This window comes from Trifolium pratense, linkage group LG7 (assembly GCF_020283565.1).
Source record: "Trifolium pratense cultivar HEN17-A07 linkage group LG7, ARS_RC_1.1, whole genome shotgun sequence".
NCBI classification, from domain to species: domain Eukaryota; kingdom Viridiplantae; phylum Streptophyta; class Magnoliopsida; order Fabales; family Fabaceae; genus Trifolium; species Trifolium pratense.
Genome location: NC_060065.1, coordinates 45769379 through 45775437, shown reverse-complemented (window position 1 = coordinate 45775437; position 6059 = coordinate 45769379).

Sequence of the window (6059 nt, the reverse complement as noted above, 5' to 3'; positions counted from 1 at the left end):
ATTATTCTCTGAAACTTTTCTATAGTATAGGTCTTTCAAATTCTATTCCTTACAAAACTTCATTAATAAATTAAAGAATTTTCTTTTTTCCTTCTTACCTTCCTTTTCATGCTTTAACAAATCGGCTTATTTTCCTACACAATCCACCGTAATGAGCATATTTCTATTCTTCATTAATTTACTCTATTTTGAGGGTAAAGAAACCTTCTAAGAAAAGATAAAACTTAATTGTATATTTGATCCCTTATGTTTATTTTAAATTTTAAGTTGGTCCTTTGTGGTTTAAAAGTTTCACGTTGATCCCTCAAGTTTCGAAAATTTGAATTAGTTAGTCCCTATTTAATCATCTTTATATGACTAACTAATTCAAATTTTAAATACTTGAGGGACCAACTTGAAACTTTTAAGAATTTAAAGGACCAACTTAAAATTTTTAAAACATAATGGACCAACTTAAAACCTAAAATAAACATAAGTAACTAAACGTGCAATTAAGCCAAAAAATAAAAACTAAAGACTAATTTCTCATTTGATTTTGCTTGAACATCACATTCCACAAACGTACTATTTCTTATCAAAAACAATTTTTTTGCTCAGCATGACATAAAATAACCTGCTTGGATAAACAACACAACTTCAATTACTTTTTTATTTTAAGATGTAATAAATTTGTTATATAAAATACTCAGACAGATGAGTAGAAGTTATTTATTTTTTAAAGATTTCAAGCATCTGTCACAAAGTATTTTTATAACGGATTTATTACATGTTATGGGCCTGTTTGTTATAGTTTTTTTTATAAAAAAAATAGATTCTTATAGTGTTACATAAATTCGTGTAAAACGAATTTACAAAGAAACTTTTTATAAAAACTTTAAATGAAAAATTGGTTTGAATAATTATTCTTAAAATGTTATTTTAGGTATTTGATCATTTTATTGAAACTTTTTTTAGATATCAAAATTTCGAAAAATTACTTAATTTTGAAGTTATTCCAAATAGATTTTCATAAAAACCATTTTTGAAATACAACTTTTTTAAAAACTTGTGATTTTGACTATATTTTTATCTTCAATAATGTATGTTTATGTTATATGATGTCAAAATTAGTGTTTCAATTTAGAAAAAAACGAATATAAAAAAACATGTAATTAATATTTTGAAAAACGGTTTAAGAAAATCTTTTTTTAAAAATACAAAGAAAAATCCATTTTTTTAAAGCCGAAACAAACAGGCTCATATATAGATGTTTATAATTTTTCCCGCTACTTCAAGCATTGAGTATTGCTTAGCTACACGTCCTCGCCAACCTTAAAAAAATCAGGATTTCTTATAAATATAATGTGCTTTTCATTTCTAAGCATTTTATAATAGATTTATTAATCATAATTTCGTTCTATACTTCAAACATCTCTATTAAACCCGCAGCATTACCGATGACCTTAAAAATTTAGAACCTAATATTAAAGCATGACTTTTAAGTGCTAGGTAGAAGTTTATAATTTTTTCGAGATTTCAAGCACCAATCACGGAACTCGCAAACACTATTATAAAAAAACAGAATTTTTGCTCAGACATGATATAAAATTAACATAAATAGCAAAAAATAGAAAAATATAAATCAATGTATGCTACACAATTCAGGAAAGGAAACAAAATAGCAAAAAAATTATTCTTAACAAAAAGCTCCCACATACATTTTCAAGTTTTCCTATTCCAAATATGAGATGTGTTCCTTCTCTAAATTTCCTAGCTTTCAAAAAAGACACCCATTATCCACCAATCTTGACATCTACTTGTAATTCTAACAAGGATTCTAAGGTCACATATGTAGCAATGATGTGGGATTTTTTTCCCAAAAGTATGGCAATGTGGTATTTTTAGTTTCAAATGATGTCGGTGTTACTATTTAACCAACGTCACACATTAGCTTTGTTTGTTCCAACATTGATTGTAATGATTGTGGTGAACATTCTACGTACAAAACATCAAATCACCATTAGAGAAAGGAAAAAAGAAGCAGAAAGTTAAACACAAAAAATCTAAAAAAGACACAGAACATAGATAGTGAGTTGTAATATTCAATATTGATAAAACAAACTATTGAAATCGATATCGGTGATAAATGCAAGGAAATGTAACAAAGATAGCAATAATCAAAGTTTCGTGTGATAGCATTGACAAATAAAGATGAACAACAAAGATTGGAAAACAAAGTTAAGCAAATAGAAATAAGCAAGAAGGTAAAGAAAAGACTTAATTAGTTATTTGGTCCCTTAAAAATATTTTAGGTTTTATAATGGTCCCTTAAATAAAAAAATGTCTAGATTTGTCCCTTAAAGACATCTCTGTTTGTCACATTGATCATTTCCGTTAATTTATCAACCATAAATGCATTAGGTGGACCAACATCGAAGGTGGTCTACCATATACCACAATATATTTTTTTTAATCTTAACCATTTGATCTTCTTGTAAAAAAGAGACCATTAAATTTTACATGTCCATGGGATCTAATGGTGCACAATCACCAACTAAATTATTTTTCTATTTCTTCATCTTCTTCCACACATTCCTCTTCATGTTCTTCATTCTTCATAAACTTCCAGATTTTCTATCAACTTCAAGCAAACCCTGATTTTTTTTTTTTTTTAAATTTCTAAACTTTCTAAAACTTTAACTTTTCACAAAATCCTAAATCTTGAAAAAAAACCCCTAAATTTCCAAGATCTTAGATCTCCGCATCAAGATGGCCAATGATTTAGAGAGAAAAAAATAGCACAGAAGAATATCATGGGGATTGGTTAAGAACAGAGAGCATGTTACTATCCCGAATCTTTCATCATCCATGGCAGCCCAACCAACTACATACCCTCACCAAGTTACCAAGCTCTGCCACAGCGGTGAGACTTTAATGTTTGAGTTCAATCGCTTTATAGATGGGGACGTTGGATTTTAGAAATTTAGAAGTTAAAATTTTAGAAAGTTTAGCAATTTTAATATTTTTTTCTGGGTTTGTTTGGAGTTGATAGAAAATCTCAAAATGATCGATGAATTGAAGAATGTGTGGAAGAAGATGAAGATATAAAAAAGTGCACCATTAAATCCGATGGACATGCAAAATTCAATGGTCTTTCTTTTTATAATAAGATCAAACGGTTAAAATCAAAAGATTTATGGAGGTATATGGTGGACCGCCTACAATGTTGGTCCACCTTATAAATTTGGTTAAAAGTTAACGGAATGGACCTTTTTGTCTATCAGAGATATCATTAAGGGACTCAGACGGAACATTTATTTCTTAAGGGACCAAAGTGAAACCTAAAATTTCTTTAAGGGACCAAAATACTAATTAAGCCTAAAGAAAAAGTTAGAGGAGAAACAAATACCTTCCATATCAACATAATCAGGGACGGATCCAGAAACAATTCATATCGGGGCCGAAAAGTAACTAACCTAATTTATTTATAGAGATTATATTTGTTTACATTGTCCCTATAATTTTCTTTCGGTATCATATTATAAGTACGAAGTTATTCTCTCTCAACTGAATTTTTTTCATACGCATGAGTCCTAAATTAAACATTTGAACATCAGTTAATATTACATGCAATATTCCTATTAAATGAACTATATTTATAGGAACATAAATTATATAATATACTAATACTAAGTATATATACTACTAGAGTTGGAGTGAAACATATAATATATAATATAGGAATATAATATACATATATTTATATGTAAGAGATGGAGGGGAGGGGGGGAGGGCCTTGGCCACTGCCTGCCCCCGCCAGATCCGTCCCTGAACATAATCACCGTTGGTGTGATACTTTCTTGCAAAGTCCATGTTGAATGATGAGATGTTTAGTTTGATAGAAAAAAAAAATTAATAGAGACGAGTTTATGTGAAATTAAAATCATAATATGTAAAGAAAAAAAATTAGAGGAGAAACAAATACATTGGTTTGATTGTCATATTTGTTTCACTATCTAATCATAATACTTTCACTATCACTTCTCTAATCATAATACTTTCACTATCACTTCTCCTCTAATCATATTTGTTTCTCCTCTAATTTTTTTGGAGAAACTAAATACATTGGTTTGATTACCAATCAAACCAATTGCACTTCCTCCTAATTAAAACTAAATAACTCACGCTCACTCTCTTCACACTGACCATTTTCACTTTCACAAATATGATTAGAGGAAAAATTAGAGGAGAAGTGATAGTAAAAGTGAAAATGGTCAGTGTGAAGAGAGTGAGCGTGAGTTATTTAGTTTTAATTAGGAGGAAGTGCTATTGGTTTGATTGGTAATTCAAATTTTGAAGCATTTCAACTTCTGAAACAATATAATCTCTGAACTTCGCAATCTCTGAAGTTGATATATGTTCTGAAATATAAGAGGCTATAAAGCTCTGTTTTAGCTCTGATGCTCGTTTGGTTTAAACTTTTTCGATAGATAGGTATTCAATTTGTGTCTCATCATAGGTTAATCATTTTTTCCCATGCTTCTTTAGGTCTAGGTTTAATTGGTTAGGAAGAATAAGTTAGGGTGGTTATTATTTGGCATGCTATTGCGTAGTGTATCAAGAACTCACAAAATGATTTAATCTTTGCGAGAGGAACTGTTTCTGCCGATACATTAGTTGATAAGGTGAAACTCTCATCTAAAAGTGGTTTTAAATTTGGCTAAGAATCATGGGTCTCCATGCTCCTTCTATGAGTGGGAGGGGCAACATGCCTTATGCTGGAGCCAATAGAGATTAGTGAGGCGTTGTGTTGGATTCCATTGTCTCGGACTCGTGGGTGGCCTCTTCCTTGTTGATCTTCTTTTCAGCCTTGTTTTCGCTATTTTCGTTGTTTTATTTTTGGTGCAGGATTTTTCTCATGGCTTTTGTGGTTATGTGTGTTTTCGGTGCCCCTGTTATGGTAGTCAGGTTTTGTTCTTAACTCTTGCTCCTTTTTCTATTTTAATATATATATATATTATTTAGTATTAAAAAAAAAGTATACAATTTTGATGTTTGTAAATTTGATGTCCAACTCACTTACATAGTTATCATAACCTAATGTGAATGATCTCCTTACCGCCTCATCGCGACCCAACAGTGATATCATAGTCACCTTTAAATATAAGCACCCCAAGGTATAATAAAAGAGAGAACCAATGCTAAATCAGAACTTATGAGCAATGTTGAGTAATTGAACCAACAAAAATAGTATAATTTGAGGGATTTACCTAAAGCTGCAAGATATCTATGAAATAAATTCAAAAGAGCATCAATTTTTTATTTATTTTTTATTTTATAAGCAAAACAGCATCGATATTTGAAAACTTGCCCAACATAACGATATTTGAAAACTTGCATCAATATTTGAAAACTTGCCCAGCATGCCCCTTATTTTTCCGCCAAAATGTTAACCCACAACTCATTTTTTCCCCTCAAGTGATCACTAGGAGCATATATATACACAAACACTCGAATGAATTATAGCTAACAAACACTCTACACATTATGCAAACAGAAATATAAAACCATTCTAATAGAGTACCACATAACGAATCAAAAAACACCATTCCTTGATATTTCTTTTCTTGCACAAAAAAAATCACTCTCATTCTTCTCATTTCTCTTAATTATCTTTTTCTTTACAAATAGTTTTTGGTAAGTTTATTTTGTACTTTTTATCACTTCTTTTAAGTTTTTTCATTCTTCTTCAATTCTTTTTTATTTTCTTTCTTAGTTCTTTATGTGATATAGAGAAGAAACAAGAAAAAAAACAAGATTATATTTTGTGCACGAAGTTCTTGATCTCTGGTGGAGCAAATACCTTCATTTAAGATTCCTCCTTGTATATGTTCTTCTAGCTAGCATGGGTGTGACAAAGGTATATTTTATGTTTTTTGATATTTTCATATATTGGCTATTTTTATTATAATTATTTATTTATGCATGCATATATTGGCTATTTATTTAGGTCATATAGGGTCTTATATTTAGGGACATAGGTAGTATATTTTAGTCTAAGTTACATTTTGGGGTCTTAT